Source organism: Felis catus, chromosome B1 (genome assembly GCF_018350175.1).
Source record: "Felis catus isolate Fca126 chromosome B1, F.catus_Fca126_mat1.0, whole genome shotgun sequence".
Classification (NCBI taxonomy): domain Eukaryota; kingdom Metazoa; phylum Chordata; class Mammalia; order Carnivora; family Felidae; genus Felis; species Felis catus.
The window spans coordinates 126,832,614-126,849,417 of record NC_058371.1 but is presented as its reverse complement, the minus strand read 5'-3'; the positions used below and the strand labels follow the sequence as shown (position 1 = coordinate 126,849,417).

Here is a 16,804-nt window from a genome sequence, read left to right as displayed (position 1 = left end):
GTCCTCCCCTGTTAAGGCAGAGCCTGATGTGGCTCAATCTCACAAACCAGGAGATCATGACCTGAGCAGAGATCAAGAGTCAGGTGCTTAACCAATTGAGCCACCAGGCACTGCCCCCCCACCAAAAAAAGTTTTAGACAAAATATCTATAAACACAATTATTAATAATTAACCTATATTCAAAGAAGAGTGGTTATTACATTTAACTTATGAAAATGGCTAAACATAATCTTTACAAAGAAAAAATTTTAGATATAATATATACTAATTGTGAGACATAGTATACCATGAATACACCAAGCACATAGAACACAACAAGAATAGGGGTGCCTGAGTGGCTCTGTCGGTTAAGTGTTTGACTTTGGCTCAGGTCACGATCTCAAGATTCATGAGTTCGAGTCCTGCATCAGGCTCTGCATTGGGGTGCAGAGCCTGTCTGGGATTCTTCCTTTCCTTCTCTCACTCTCTCTCTCTCTCTCTCTCTCTCTCTCTCTCTCTCTGCCCCTTCCCCACTCATGCCCACTCTCTCTCTCAAAATAAATAAACTTAAAAAAAAATAGAACACAACAAGAATATATCAGAATATCAAGTAAAGGATTCTATAACTATGTCATCTCTATGTTCATATAACTCCATAGGTAGGCGATGTGAAGCCCCAGTTGAAAACCACTTGCCTAGAAGATGCTAGATTCAAATTAAAGAAGCAAGGTTGTGGCCAATATTTTAAAAAAATTACTGAAAGTATGATAATACTATGGTATTATTGTCTAATATCAGGCAACACAGCACCAGAACTATGATAAATAGAAGCATATCACGGACAGGGATGACACAGACAATTCTCTACAAAAATTCCATACAGCATACAGTTTCTAAAATATTTGTATTAATAACATTTTACCATACAAATCTAATTGAAGGAAGGGGAAGCATTTCTTCTGATTTAGCAACTTCCCTTTCCCAGCCCCAAGTTCAAGTCAGCAACTATGTGCCAAAAATGGGTAAAGTCTCTGGGGATTCAGAGATGAACAAGTCACAATCCCTGTCTCCAAATATCCTTGTCTTAAAATTTGATGGGGAAAGTATGCAGGGGAGAGTTACAGAAGCACAGACTAGCTGCTCTGTGCCCAGCCTGGAAGATGTAAAGAGAGTGACAAAAGGGAGGGAGATGAAGGCAGGTTACATGTAGCTTTTGAAGAAATGATGCCTGACTCAGTAATTAGAAGAGTGAATAGGAAAAGAAGAAATAGAATCTGTTTAGACTTCTCTTCAAAGAACCAAATGGAGATTATAGAAGGATGATGACAAGAGAAGAAACAAGAGAAAGTATGGACAAGGAAAGGAACATGATCTTTAAAGAGCTAGAAATCAAGAACAGAGATCAAGAACACCAAAATACAAGAGTATTCAAATGTAGATATGGTGGTAGGAAAATTCTTCCTTAATCCGTAAAATTTTCTCAATTGCGAGGTCCTCGCAATTGAGTGTGATTCATTATGTTTCATGTAAGAATTAGAGCATTTGAAAATGGGTAAATATGTTTGAAACAGTTGCCAAAGAAAAAAGAGGGGGAAAAAACTGTCCAAAGACTGTAAAAGGACTTTCCATTGGCACTGCCTCCCCATGCCTAATATTGAAGGTAAAATATTTCTGGAGGTAGCAAACAGCACATTATGGGACATTCTCTAGAAGGTCAAACAGCAGTGGGTGGAAAAAGCAGATCATAGCAGGGTATAGAAAGATACGAAATCTAGTGTGGACGGAAGGAACACAAAAGTAGGCAGAAATCAAGGCAGTGGAGAATTCAATGGGATTAATAATAGAGTGCGGGGGTAGCCTGAAATAGCAGGAAGGATAGGACTACTCCAGCCCCTAATCTGAACCTAAATTAGTACAAACAGGTTGTATTAAATCACTTCTCCTCACATCAAGCTTGTGAGGTAAAGTGACATACTTTAGAAACCACAGAATCCCAGATCTTACAGAGAAAATCTTCTTTCTAGAAATTTGTATTACCCAAACTCTTTTGAACCAACCCAGATCAGAGGGTATTTTGGTAATCAATTGATTTTATTTTATTCCCCCAATAAACTCTTTTGTAGCTAAGGATTAGGGTAATTTACTCCAACACTTTAAAAAGTTTATTCAGTCCAACCATTGATGGATAAATCAAATGCAGTATTATCACACACTCAAGTATTTTTGGTGATAAAAAAGGATGAAGTGCTGATATACTATGGTGTGGATAAACCTTTAAAAAAATAGTTTGCTGGGGCACCTGGGTGGCGCAGTCGGTTAAGCGTCCGACTTCAGCCAGGTCACGATCTCGCGGTCCGTGAGTTCGAGCCCCGAGTCGGGCTCTGGGCTGATGGCTCAGAGCCTGGAGCCTGTTTCCGATTCTGTGTCTCCCTCTCTCTCTGCCCCTCCCCCGTTCATGCTCTGTCTCTCTCTGTCCCAAAAATAAATAAACATTGAAAAAAAAATTTTTTTTAAATAAAAAAATAGTTTGCTAAGTGAAAGAAGCCAGACACAAAAAGCAATATAGTGTATAGTTCCATTTATATAAAATATGCAGAATAGGTAAATCTATAGACACATAAAGTAAATTAGTGGTTGCCTTCAGCTAGAGGAAAGAGAGGGGAATGAGAAGTGATAGGGTACAGGGTTTCTTGTAGAGGAGAAGAAAATACTGTAAAATTAGATGGTGATGATGGTTACACAACCTTGTGAATATACTAAAATATACTGAATTGTACACTTTAAATGTGTAAGTTATATGGTATGTGAATTTATATCAATAGTTTTTTTAATTTATTCATTCAACATTTAAGAGAACTAAAATGCACTAACAATTTAAAAACATGCTAGTTATTAACAATTTAACATTACGTAATGAAATATTTGATAATCTATATCATCTATTAAAATTATTGTTATTTATCATACCATGGGAAAACAGTAAATAGATTATCTAATTGATTCAGGAAGATTATTTATTTAAAAATACTATGGATATTTTGATATAATACAGTCTATTTTTCTTTTCTTGGAAGCATGTTTTTGTGGAGACTGCCTTATAATTTTCATAGTACTTGTACTGCCATAATGTAAGTGATTTAAAACAAATTTTATTGAGTTTTACTCTATACTAATTTGTTTTAAGTTTATTTATTTATTTGAGAGAGAGAGAGTGTGAGCAAGTGGCAGAGAGAGAATCCCAAGCAGGCTCTACACTGAGTACAGAGCCTGATGTGAGGCTCGAGCTCACCCAAAGCAGGGCTCAAGTTCACCAGATGTGGGGCTCAAACTCCTGAACCATGAGATCATGACCTGAGCCCAAGTCCGATGCTCAACCAACTGAGCCACCCAGGCGCCCATCTACACTAATATTTTAATGCTTTGGCTTCTGCTTGGACCATACTCACAGCATTTTGCTGCTATTATTTTAATTACAAAATACTATTGAATCATTTAATCAAAGATTAACAAAGTTCTTCAACATGGATTGCTACACATTAACTTCAAGGTGCCTCTTAGCCATTTAGACAGATCATCATCTTATCTCCCCAGGTCTCTTTACTGCCATACCCTAAGGCCAAAATTCAGGTTTCCAAATCAGCTTTACTTAATTCTTCTTAGCAGCCTTTGCTTTTTATGTATTCATTCATTCAACAAATTTTTACTGAGCACCTCTCAAGTGCCAGGTACAGGGAATATGCAACAAATAGATACTATCTCTGGAAGGTAAGAGTCTAGGAAAAATGTATAATGGAATAAGTTATAATAGTGAGGCATTAGGAGAGCACAATGCAGTGAGGCCTCAACAGGTATAGGTGTCAGGCTGAGGCATTTTGTAGGAGGTGATGTCAACGTTGAGACTTGAAAAATGAACAGAACTTAGGAAAGCAATAATTTGAGTAGTTTTAAGGAAAAAAAGTATATAAAAAAGTTCAGAAATGAGTGACACCATCAAGCTTCCTAGGTAACAGTTCAGAATGGTTTAAGAACTGAGTGCAAAGGAGAAGATGTAGCTGGAGAGAACTAAACAAGAGAACTAAACAGATTTTGAAATGCCTAATAAGCTGATCTTCCAAGGGCAATGGAAGTCTTTGAAGAGTTTTAAGCTTTAAAACAAGATAAGACCTGAGTTTTTAGAAGGATTAAGTAAGGGTCCCCTCCCCCCTTTAAGGTACCAAGCAACCTCCAAAATCCTTACAATCATAATTCCTATAAACTTAAGCAATTATTTTAAATATTTGACCTTTCTTCACTTGAAAAAAAACTATCCCAGTGCAATAATCAGTCCCGTCTGTTATCAAGCAATTAATTTCTGTGGGGAGCTCTCTTGGCCTGGAGTTTCTAGATGTACTGGGTCAAGGACTGGACTAAGAACAACCATTTTTAAAACTCTCACTTTGTGGAATGTTCCCCTTTAAAAAAATAATGGTGCATTTGCACCATGGAATATTATGCAATCACTAAAAGTAATGAATTAGAGCTATTGACATGGAAAGGATTCCAGGAATAATTCTGACAAGAAATGCAAAATGCAGTTAAGTGTCCCATAATGCCGTTTTTGTAAAACCATGACATCCCACCATATAGATGTATGTATATGTTTATATATGTTTGAATACGAGTCTTCATCAAAGGTTCTGGGCTGAGTAAATTCACTGCCACTCACTGAGTTGCCATTTCCTTTTTTTCATCGGTTTTCTTTTTTAGTTTTTTTGTTTTATTTACTTATTTGGCAAGAGAGAAAGAGAGAGTGCATGTGAGTGGGGAGGGGTGTAGAGAGAATCCCATCTTGAATGCACGAACCGTGAGATTATGACCTGAGCCGAAGTCAAGAGTCATATACTTAACCGACTGAGCCACCTAGGCATCCCGCCATTTGATTTTGTTATATTTTTATATAAGTACACATTTGACCACATAAAACAGACAAAAAGAACCAAGTAACAAGAATCTCACCAATAAATTCCCACCAGGAATCTTAGGGTAGTCCTGAATTTTTAATAAATATGTGTGTGTGTATAATATATATATATGTGTATATATATAACCCTCTTAAATTCTCTTTTGACTCTACTACCTTACTAACTTATTGCATTCTTCACAATTCTATTCACCTAATTACTGAAAGTAGGGATTTAAGGCATTTCAGTTTGCCCATACGTTCCAGAATTTTGATTTTTGTGACACACTCCCTACAATTGCTATATAATATATATTGATATATTTTAATTTTTTTTAAACTTTGTTTACTTTAGAGATAGAGAACAAGCATGTGCACACATGTTCCTGTGACTTATTCATTCCTTAACTGGAAACCTGTATCTCCTACTTCTCTTCACCCATTTTGTCCATCCCCTCACTCACCTGCCCTCTGGTAACGATCAGTTTGTTCTGTATTTATGGATCTGTCTGATTTTTGAGTTTATTTGTTCTGCTTTTAGATTCCATATACAAGTGAAATCATGGGGTTTGTCCTTCTCTATCTGACTTATTTCTGGGTATTCTTGGGTAAATACCCAGTGGTGGAATAATTGGATTCTATGCTATTTCTATTTTTAATTTTGGGAGGGATCTTCATACTGTTTCCCACAGTGACTGCACCAATTTACATTTCCAGCAACAGTGCACAAGGGTTCCTTTATCTCCACATCCTTGCCAACACTTGTTGTTTTTTATCTTTTTGATTCTAGCCATTCTGAATAATGTGACATGATCTCTCACTGTGGTTTTGACTTGCATTTCCCTAATGACTAGTGGTGTTGAGCATCTTTCTATTTGTCTGTTGGTCATTTGTATGTCATCTTTGGAAAAATATGTATTAAATCCTCTGCTCATTTTTTGATAGGATTATTTATTTTTTGTGTGTTGTGTTGTGTAAGTTCTTTATATATTTTGAATTCTAATGCTTTATCAGATATATCATTTGCAAATATCTTCTCCCATTCGGTAGGTTGTCTTTTAGTTTTGGTGATTATTTCCATTGCTGTGAAGAAGCTTTTTATTTTGATGTAGTCCCAATAGTTTATTTTTTCTTTTGTTTCCCTTGCGTTAGGAGACATATCTAGAAAAATGTTGCTACAGCCAATATCGAAGAAATTACTGCCTATATTTTCTTCCAGTTTTATGGCTTCACATCTCACATTTAGGTCTTTAATCCATTTTGAATTTATTTTTGTGTATGTTGTAAGAAAGTGGTCCAGTTTTCCCAGCACCATTAAAAAGACTGTCTTTTCCCCATTGTATATTCTTGCCTCCAGCACATTTTAATGCCTAAAAATTTTTAAATAAAAAAACCTGGTGTATCTTATAAGGTTAGATAAAACAAAACTGCGAACTCACTTGACCTGGGTGCCTTTTTTAATGTTATAGTTTAAATCGCCTTTCCAATCATCTTTATGGCAACTGTTCTATTTCAGTAGTTCTTATATTGTAGCATATTTCTACAATTACACAGATTAATAAGCCCCATTCCCAGAGTTTCTGATTTAGTGGGCCTGAGAATTTTACTTCTAACAAGTTCTTGATGATGCGAATACTGCAGACTGAGGGACCACACTTTGAGAACCATTAGTCACCATAAATAAACTTTTTTTTCTGGGTTTTCAAATTTGTAGCCATGAAGTCTCAAGTAATGGTCTCATAATTCCTTTTGATCTGTGATATTTGCTTGATCATATCAAACCTTGCATACTTGTGGGTTTTGTTTTTTTTGTTTCTTTTGTTTTTTTTTTAATGTTTAGTTTTGAGAGAGTGAGCAGGGTGGGGGGGTTTGGAGAAAACCTAAAGCAAGCTCCATGTTGACAGCACAGAGCCCAATGGAGGGCTCAAACTCATGAACTGTGAGACCATGACCTGAGCTGAAGTTGGATGTTCAACCAACTGAGCCACCCAGGCACTCCTATACTTTTGCTTTCTTTCACTTTTCCCTAGTCATGTTCTATTTGAATGGTCTTATCAAATAAAAGCTTTTGGTTTTTTTTCACCTATCAAATATGTTTTGTTACCATTTCCATAATTTCAGCCTTGTGTTTAATTTTTTTGCTTATTTCTTCAGAAGATTATCAAATTCCTTTATTTCTCATCTTTAGGATTATTTTTAAAAGTTTTCAGACAATGTAATGCTGAGTATGTCAAAGGTGTACTATAATCTTTCTGTAAGGGAAAAGCCAATTCAGAGATAGTCTCTTAGTAAAAACAGAAATAATTATTTGCCTAAATACACACAAAAATAGTTTGGTATAAGGTCACTAGACTCTAATCTAGGTAGATTGGAGACTAGTAGTTAAATATATATTGTGATAGCCGATGATCCAAAATGGTCCCCAATGATCTCTGCCTCCTGGTTTTCACATCCATGTATATAGTTCCCTCCCACATTGTACTAGGATTAGTCTATGTGACCAGCAGAAACAGCAGAAGTGGAGGCATGTCAGTAATGAAATGAGATTATAAAAGACACTTCTAACATTCTCTTTTTGGATTACTTATTTTGGAGGATGCTAGCTGCCATTGCCAGGCTGACTACTGAGGACCCAAAGTCTGCATATAACAATGTGAGTGAGTTTGGAAGTGGATTCTTCAGTCCTACTTGAGTCTTAGGATAATTGTAGCCTCAACTAAAAAACTTGATTGCTATCTCATGAGAAACCTTGAGCCAGAATCACCCAGCTAAGTCACTCCTAATGACTTCCTAATGCTCATAAACAGTGTGAAATAATCAATGTTTGTTGCTTTAACCCACTATGTTTTGGAGGATAATTTGTTATGCAGCAATAGATAACTAATACATATTATTTTTTAAATTATCAGAATTTTTCTACCAACGTTTCTGGAATTATGAAAGTACAATTTATACCAACTAAACAACTAGAAGAAGATGAAGAGTGGAAGATTATTAGAATGTTAGAACATTTAGGAATATTGTATATTTTACTTTACTGGAATCTAGATACTTGTGTAGGCAAAGGAATAGTAAAATTGCTATAGAAACAACATGCATTATATACATCCTTTCTCATGTCCTCAACAAATATGGTTAAGCTGGTTTAAACACTTCAGAACTTCTTTTTTTCCTTCTTTTATTATTTTTCAAAATTAATATTCATGTAGAAACTCATCTGAGACTGACAATCTGGATTTTAGTTTATAATTTATAGCAATGCAGAACACCTACTTTTAATGATGCTGAACAATCTTTGGGGACAGGTCCTAACACATGTGCTGCAAATGTTTGTTTCCAAGACAATGATAACTATGTCAATTACACACAGGAATGTGTTAGAATGGGGCTGTGTGCCAGTATTTGTTGAAAAACTTAAAACAATCATGAATCAATGACCAAAAAGATAAGGTTTAAAGGAAACTGGCTTGACAGAAAACTACTATCTCATATTATTACATATTTTTCTTAAATATACTAAAAATTTATGCTGAGATTATGTTATTTTAAACAAATAAATGTATTTTAAAAATTAATTTGGTAATCCCTACATTATTAACATTAGACAGTTTTGTAGAAATCACATGGAATATAAAAACAAAAACTTCTTGAGCTACAAATAGAAGTACTATAACTTTATGAAACTAAAGAACAAGGAGTTTACAAGAAAACTCCTTACCCTCAAAATCCTAAAATGGAACACAAATATTTTTCATGCACTAGGAATCACCAACCCAATGTTTTTATTTACAGATGTGAACCAAAGTAATAATAATGGTAGATAATATTTTACTGAAGGCTCATATTTGTCAAGCATATGCACCCACCTAACCACCCATCCCTACTTCTGATTTTCTCAATCTTACTTTACCCTCTTCTTTCCAATAGCAATTATCACTTTGTAATATACCACATAATTTACATATTTATTAGACTAGTGTTAGGTTAAGTGACTTATCTGCTTTCATACAGCTTGAGCTGGGATTGGAATCTAGATTTCCTTATATTCATTTGACTCAATCGAGTCAACAAATATTTGAGTGCCTATCAGGTACCAAAGGAATCCATCCAACCGACACAACTGCTTCTTATTTTACAGGGAATATAAAATTTTTTGAGAAGGAAATTGCTTTAAAAATGATTCTAAAAGTTTTTATTGCTTATTTAGAATATGAATGCATATTGTGAACTATTTTGTTACTTGAAAACACCTTTTATTCTATGACTCTCTTTTCTAAGTATACAGAAATGTATGTAACGAAATGTCCCTTGCAGTATCAGTTCTTTTATCTTAAAATGTTGTCACGTTTATAGTTAACTTTGTAATTAAGAACTGGAATTCAGGCACCGTAAAGACCTGTTTGGTTTGTGACTCATGGTGTTTAGATTTTGGGTGGCTTGATGCCTCTGGCATTTCAGACCTGTAATGACAAATCACTGCTGGAATAATGATTTTTTTCTCCTCAGTTTTGAAATCCTTCATCAAATGAATAAGTATACTTAAATAGTTTAACTTATGTGGGCTGATACAGCAAAAATAGATTTGGGGTTATGCTGTTAACACATCTTTCCCATAATTTTCACCAAGAGCTCACATTTAACCAACTACATTTCGATACCTATTTTTCCCTATAATTTAATCTTAAAATTCAACTTTAAATATCAAAGGTATTTGTATGCCAAATTGTTAAAGTACATTTATACATTTCTTAACTATTTCTCATTTAATCCAGTTAAACTTGAAGAGTCTTAGTCTGAGCTCAAGTCACTGATTCCTTTATTACCAAAATATTTATAGAGCATCTATTTTAAAAAGCACTTTGATAGGCTCTGTCATGCAGCTTAGAGTCCATGAGGGGTGACAGAGAATTATATAAGCAATTATAATACAGTGTGATAATGACATGAGAGGCAAACCCTGTGATCTAAGAACACTGAGAATAATTGAGGGAGGACACAAAAGACAGTCAGCTAAATGAAGTGGGTCGAGACATCACCAGAATGGAATTAACAGTTTTTCAGGGCAAGAGAAGAGTTTGTGTAAAGGCTAGGAAAGGAGAGGGAAAACAGCGCATAGGAAGAACTGAAAGTTCAATGTGACTGGAGTAGAGGTAGAAGGGTCATGCCTAAAGGTGAGACTGGAGAGGATCCCAAAGATCAGAGGCCAGAACACCTAGAATCCTATGAGCCAGGCTGTAGCTTTTGTACCTAATCCTAGAGCAATAGAGTCACATAAATAAGTAAAGCTGATGCAATATCTCTGGAGAATGGATTAGAGACTGGCAGACCAGACTATGGAAGTTAAACCCAAAGAAGGAATTGAAGATATAAAGGGTATTATCTAATTGAGAAGAATAAGTGTGGCAATTGAAATGGTGTTGAAGAGTCTAATGATTTTGGTAGGAAGGGATGGAAGTAGAAAAGATGTTGCACACAGAAAGAACATCCAGAATTCTTGAATTTAGGCTAGTAGTAATTTCCTTTATGAAATGGGTATCAAAAGACTGTTGGGATATGTGGCAAACACTGTTAACTGGCAATGTAAAAGCACTCTTAATCCCTCTTTTCTCTTTGGCACTTTCTGCAATAAATGCAGGAAAACCAGGTTCTCATTTTCCTGGCCTCCCTTTGATCTCTTGGGTATACACATAACCCAGTTCTGATGAACTGATAGGAGCAACCTTCCTAGTGGCTTTCTAAAAGGAGGGTTGAAAAAGCAAGCTCACTGCACTGCCTCTTCTTTCTTTTTGCCTTGAATGTGAAGTGATGTTTCGAATTGTGCAGCCCTCTGGCAAATAACATAAGACAAAAATATGTGGATAAAATGCTAAGGCTATTGGAGACAAAGTTAGAAAAGTCTGGGTCCTTGATATTCTGAACAATTCTGAGTCCAACAACCGGTAGTCTTCTTATAAAGAAAATAAGAAATGGCCTTATGGTTTACACCACTGTTAATTTTTCTGCTTCTCACAGGAAAAGCATTTCTGAACAGGAAACTGAAACAGGAAATTACATGAGGAAAGGAAGACAGGGAGGAATAAACTGATACCAAATTAAGACTTCTGTGTCACCTGGAAGTGGCCTTAGGTACAAATTCTATTGAATGAAGGAATGTTCTCCATTTCCAGAACTGTTTCCTCATCTATTTACTGATGTTTCAAATTCAATTAATTTCCTTACTGGTTTCCTCGCCATTCAAACCAGACTCTTTTACAATGTAATTAAAAAATTACATGTAAACTGCAAAGATATATGGCTGAAATAGCCACTAATAGTGTTGATATATTATTTCATTAGTTCAGACAGTCAGGAAATGAGTCCTAGAAGCCTAAAGTTGGGGAGCAAATCCATGAGGACTGGAATGTTGACCATTTATTACATATACCTTGAACAGATAGATTTTATCTGCACTTATCTTCACCCCTCTTTCAGAAGACACCAAAACATTCATAACTTAGTGCCTATGTGCAGATATTGCTTCCAGCCAGAAAGTCTTATCTCATCTCCTTGTTTGTCTTCTTCCAACTCCTCCTTTCAGGACCTAACTCAATTACCATCAACTGAATGTAGGATATCTCCCAATATCCATAAAGTTAGTTGTATGTTTTCTGTGCCACCAAAGTATATGTATGTCATTTGTAGTACCTTTTACCCTGTGGTAATATTCTGTTGGCAAGCCTGTCTCCATCATTTGATAACAAGATCTTTCCCCTGAAGGTAATTGTCTAGGGATTGTCTCTTATCCCTAGCACCAATAATTGCAATTAGTATATAAAACATAAAACTACTGGGATGGAAGTCAAATTACTGGCTGGCAGGAACTGGGGAAGAGGGGAGAAAACTGGTAATAGGGAGACAAAATGGAACTTTTTGGAGTGATGAGAATGTCCTACATCTTAGTCATAGTGTTTAAATGACTATATACATTTGTTAAAATTCATTGAACTGTACACCTAAAGGGGTATATTGTACTGTATATGAATCATACCTCAATATAAACATTATAAAAGAATTACATAAGAATGAGGAAATGAACATGAATGAATGCAAGACACATTGATATGTTCACCTGAGACTTAATTTTTTTTTTCTAGAAGTGCTTAGTTTTTTTAAACACCATCTAAAACCAAGGCAATGCTTAGCACAAATAAAACTTAAATGGTGAGAATTTTAGGTAAGCCAGTGAGATTTCTGAACAGTGATACTTGTATGAATTTTCAAATTATTCTATATAATTTGCCTAAGTAGAAAATATCTATCATTTAGAGACAACTTTAATATTGATTCTCACATAGTATGAAGTAATCCTTCCTAGCACACTAACTCAAATGTGCTTTGCAGGAAAAAGCAAGTGTGCTTTAAGAGGAAAAAGCAAGTATACTATAGAAATTTCAAATGAAGCCAAACTGAACATGTAAAACTTACAAAATATTTTGTCTACACTGTATTATATCACATTAGATTTCTGATCTTCTTACATATGTTTTGAGATTATCTTCCTAAAGAGTTATCCTTGTACACTTTTAACTTGGTGGTAATCTGACAACAAATTAATTTTTTTTTTAACGTTTATTTATTTTTGAGACAGAGAGAGACACAGCATGAACAGGGGAGGGTCAGAGAGAGCGGGAGACACAGAATCTGAAACAGGCTCCAGGCTCTGAGCTGTCAGCACAGAGCCCGACGCGGGGCTCGAACTCACGGACTGTGAGATCATGACCTGAGCAGAAGTCAGACGCTTAACCAACCAAGCCACCTAGGCGCCCCAGTTTGACAACAAATTAAACTGATGTTGAGTTAGAGTCCTAATAGACAACTAACCTATCTTTGCTTCAAAAAGACTTAGGTTTAGTTCCTCTTAGGGCATAAATTTAAATGTTTACTACTTCTAATCACCAGTGAAAGATGGTGTATGTCTGTGTACGTATGTACCCACAGCACCCATGTCACCTCTCATGAATTTCAATCTCTGCTCAGAAAAGGCACAATCCTACAATTAAAAGTGAAACTTTAAATCATATAGAGTGTCATTGTACATTCCCTGAAGCAGTGTCTGAGATCACATAAAGTTCACAGTTGTTTCATTTCTTCTTGCTCAATTTTTTAAACTCAGCATTTTCTTTTTTTTTTTTTTTAATTTTTTTTTTCAACGTTTATTTATTTTTGGGACAGAGAGAGACAGAGCATGAACGGGGGAGGGTCAGAGAGAGAGGGAGACACAGAGTCGGAAACAGGCTCCAGGCTCTGAGCCATCAGCCCAGAGCCCGACGCGGGGCTCGAACTCACGGACCGCGAGATCGTGACCTGGCTGAAGTCGGACGCTTAACCGACTGCGCCACGCAGGCGCCCCTAAACTCAGCATTTTCTATAGCACCTATGGGGCAGGGTAGGCCCATGTCTATTTTCCAGTTCTGCTTCTTACCAGCTAAATCATGGGCTAAGTTACTACCATTTAATCTTTCCGAGAGTCAATTTCTTCATTTATGATATGTAAAAATATCATCTTCATGATTAAAGTCAACATTAAATGAAATGATATATGTCTTTTATTATTTTTATCCTAGATTCTTATCTTAGGGCATGGACAAATCAGTAACTTTGTTGTAACTGGTCACAGTACAAGGCTGTTGATTGGTAGGATGAAAAGTGAACATGGGGAAATTTCAGAGATGTTATATTTAATTGAATATATATTTACTAAGCACTTATTATATACATAAATATTATAGTAGGCACCTGGGCCACGATACAATTCCAGCTTTCCTGAGGTTTATTACGATATGACTAAGTATTATCCCTGTTTTACAGTCAGGAACTAGGCTCAGAGAAAAAAATATAACAAAAATTATTTCATTGGACTGTGTATGAATTATATGTGTAAATATATTTGTAACTGCCTAACATACTTCTTGGTTTTACAATTTATTGTGAACTACATTTAAATGTCATCTAGGGGAAAATGGGTGGCTTTTCAAGCAGGTCTATAACGTTGTGGTTATTGTGAGAGCTTTGTAGGTCCAGAAACCCTGATTGGTGATTATTATCCAACATTGATTTCACCATCTCCCTCAAACCAGTTCCCCCCTTTTCCTCCTCTTCTCCCACCTCCACCTCCTCCTTTATTCCTTATCTATCTCAAGGGAACCAACATTTACATCACCGTTCACTCCAAAATTCTTCCCTTTCCTGGCCAACACCCTCACCACATGTCAAGCTATCAACAAATCTTGCCCATTCTACTTCATAATTTTGTTTTAAAATCCATTCTTTTCCCTCCATCTCCACCATCACCACCCTGGTTTAAACCACCATCACTTCACATTTGGAATATTACGACATCCCACCTGAAGTTCATTTGGCCTTCAGACTTGTTATCCTCTCTCTCCTCAAATTCTTACTTTAAATGTATAAAAAATAATGTAATTAGTTACTACATATTTCTCACTTAGATTCACCAATTAACATTTTGCTATAAAGTAACTTGAAAACATCTTTACCACTAAATGTTTCAGTATGAATGCCCTGATAAGAATATTATCCTACATAATACTGTGTTTACACCAAGAAAATTACACCAAGAAAATTACTAATTCCATAATATTATGTAATTTAATATGTAACAATCCATATTCAAATTCCCTCAATTGTTCCAAAAATCCCTTTACAATATGAAAATATCTTCTTTCTCCCATTTAGGATCCAATCAATATTTACATATTGCATTAGTTATTAAGTTTCTTTATTTTTTTTTTCATTTGGAATACCCCTCTCAACATTTTTTTTTGGGGGGGGGGTTGTTTTATGAGTTTGACTTGACTATCCAGGTGAATTGTCATACAATGTTCCACTTCTGGGACACCTGGATGGTTCAGTCAGTGAAGCATCCAATTCTTGATTTTGGTTCAGGTAATGATCTCACAGTCATGAGACTGAACCCTGCGTCAGGCTTCACACCCAGCGTGGAACCTGCTTGGGATTCTCTCTCTCCCTCTCTTTCTGCCCCTCCTCCCTAAATAAATAGAAAATAAATAAATAGCTTCACTTCTGATTTTTCTGATTGTTTCCTTATAGTGTTTAACTTGATCCTGTATCTCCTGCATTTCCTGTAGATAGAAAGTGAGGTAGAGACCTAACTAGACTATTTTAAACATTTTTTGGCAAGAATATTTATGAAAGTTTATAAATATTAGTTCTGTATTAGTTTTCTAGGACTGCCATAACAAAGTACCACAGACTATGTGGTTTATTATTATTATTATTATTATTTTTTTAAATTACAGTATAGTTAACTATAACAATATAATAACACTTATATTATCTTATATTGGTTTCAGGTGTAAAACATAGTGATTCAATAATTCTATATATTATTCAGGGCTCATCAAGATAAATGTGCTCTTAATCCCCTTCACCTATTTCACACATTCCCCCTCCCACCGCTCTGGTAGCCATCTGTTTGTTCTCTATAGTTGAAAGTCTATTTTTGTCTCTTTATTTTCTCTTTGTTCATTTGTTTTGTTTTTTTTTTAATTCCACATATGACTTAAATCATATGGTATTTGTCTTTCTCTGACAGACTTATTTTGTTTAGCATTATACTCCCTAGATTCATTCATGTTGTTGCAAAGGCCAAAATTTCATTCCTTTTTATGGCTGAATTATATTCCATTGTGTAGGTATATACCACATTCTCTTTCCATTCATGTATCAATGGACACTTAGGCTGCTTCCATAATTTGGCTATTGTAAATAATGCTGCAATAAACATAGGGGTGCATATAGCCTTTCGAATTAGTGCTTTCATATTCTTTGGGTAAATACAAAGTTGTGAGATTCTAGATCATATGGTAATTCTTTTTTTTTTTTTTTTTTTTTTTTTAAGGAACCTCCATACTGTTTTCCATAGTGGTTGCAACATTGTACAAGGATTCATTTTTTTCTCCACATCCTTGCCAACACTTGTTTCTTGTGTTTATGATTTGAGCCATTCTGATAAGGGTGAGGTGATATCTCAGTGTGGTTTTGGTTTTCATTTCTCTGATGATTAGTGATGTTGAGCATCTTTTCATGTGTCTGTTGGACATCTTTGTATCTTCTTTGGAGAAATGTCTGTTCATGTCTTTTGCCTACTTTAATTGGATTGGTTGTGGGTTGTTTTTGGTGTTTTGTTGATTATTTCCTTTGCTGTGCAGAAACTTTTTATTTTTATATAGCTCCAGTAGCTTATTTTTGCTTTTCTTTTCCTTGCCTCAGGAGACGTATCTAGAAAACTGCTGCTATAACCAATGCATAAGAAATTATTGCTGTGCTCTTTTCTAGGATTTTTATGATTTCAGGTCTCACATGTAGGTCCTTAATCCGCTTTGAGTTTATCTTTGTGTATGGTATAAGAAAGTGGCCCAGTTTAATTCTTTTGCATATAGCTGTCCAATTTTCCCAACATCATCTATTGAAGAGGCTGTCTTTCTCCCAATGTATATTCTTACCACCTTTCTTGAAGATTGACCATATAATCAGAGTTTATTTCTGGGATGTCTATTTTATTCCATTTATCTATGTCTATTTTTGTGCCAGTACTATATCGTTTTGTATAGCTTTGTACTATAACTTGAAATTTGGAACTGTGACATCTCCAACTTTGTTTTTCTTTTTCAATATTGTTTTGGTTACTTGGAGTCTTTTGTGGTTCCATACAAATATTACAATTGTTTGTTCTAGCTCTGGGGAAAATGCTGTTGGTATTTTGATAGGAATTGCATTAAATCTGAGGTTGTTTTGGCTAATATGAACATATTAACAATATTTGTTCTTGGGGTGCCTGGGCGGCTCAGTCATTCAAGTGCCCGA

The 16,804-nt window shown here is 35.4% G+C and overlaps 1 long non-coding RNA gene across 17 annotated transcripts in view; it reads right to left on the bottom strand.

Annotated features, from left to right (window-relative positions):
• LOC102899731 overlaps positions 1-16,804 on the bottom strand; it is a 230,005-nt gene that overhangs the window by 195,918 nt on the left and 17,283 nt on the right. The window lies entirely within an intron of this gene.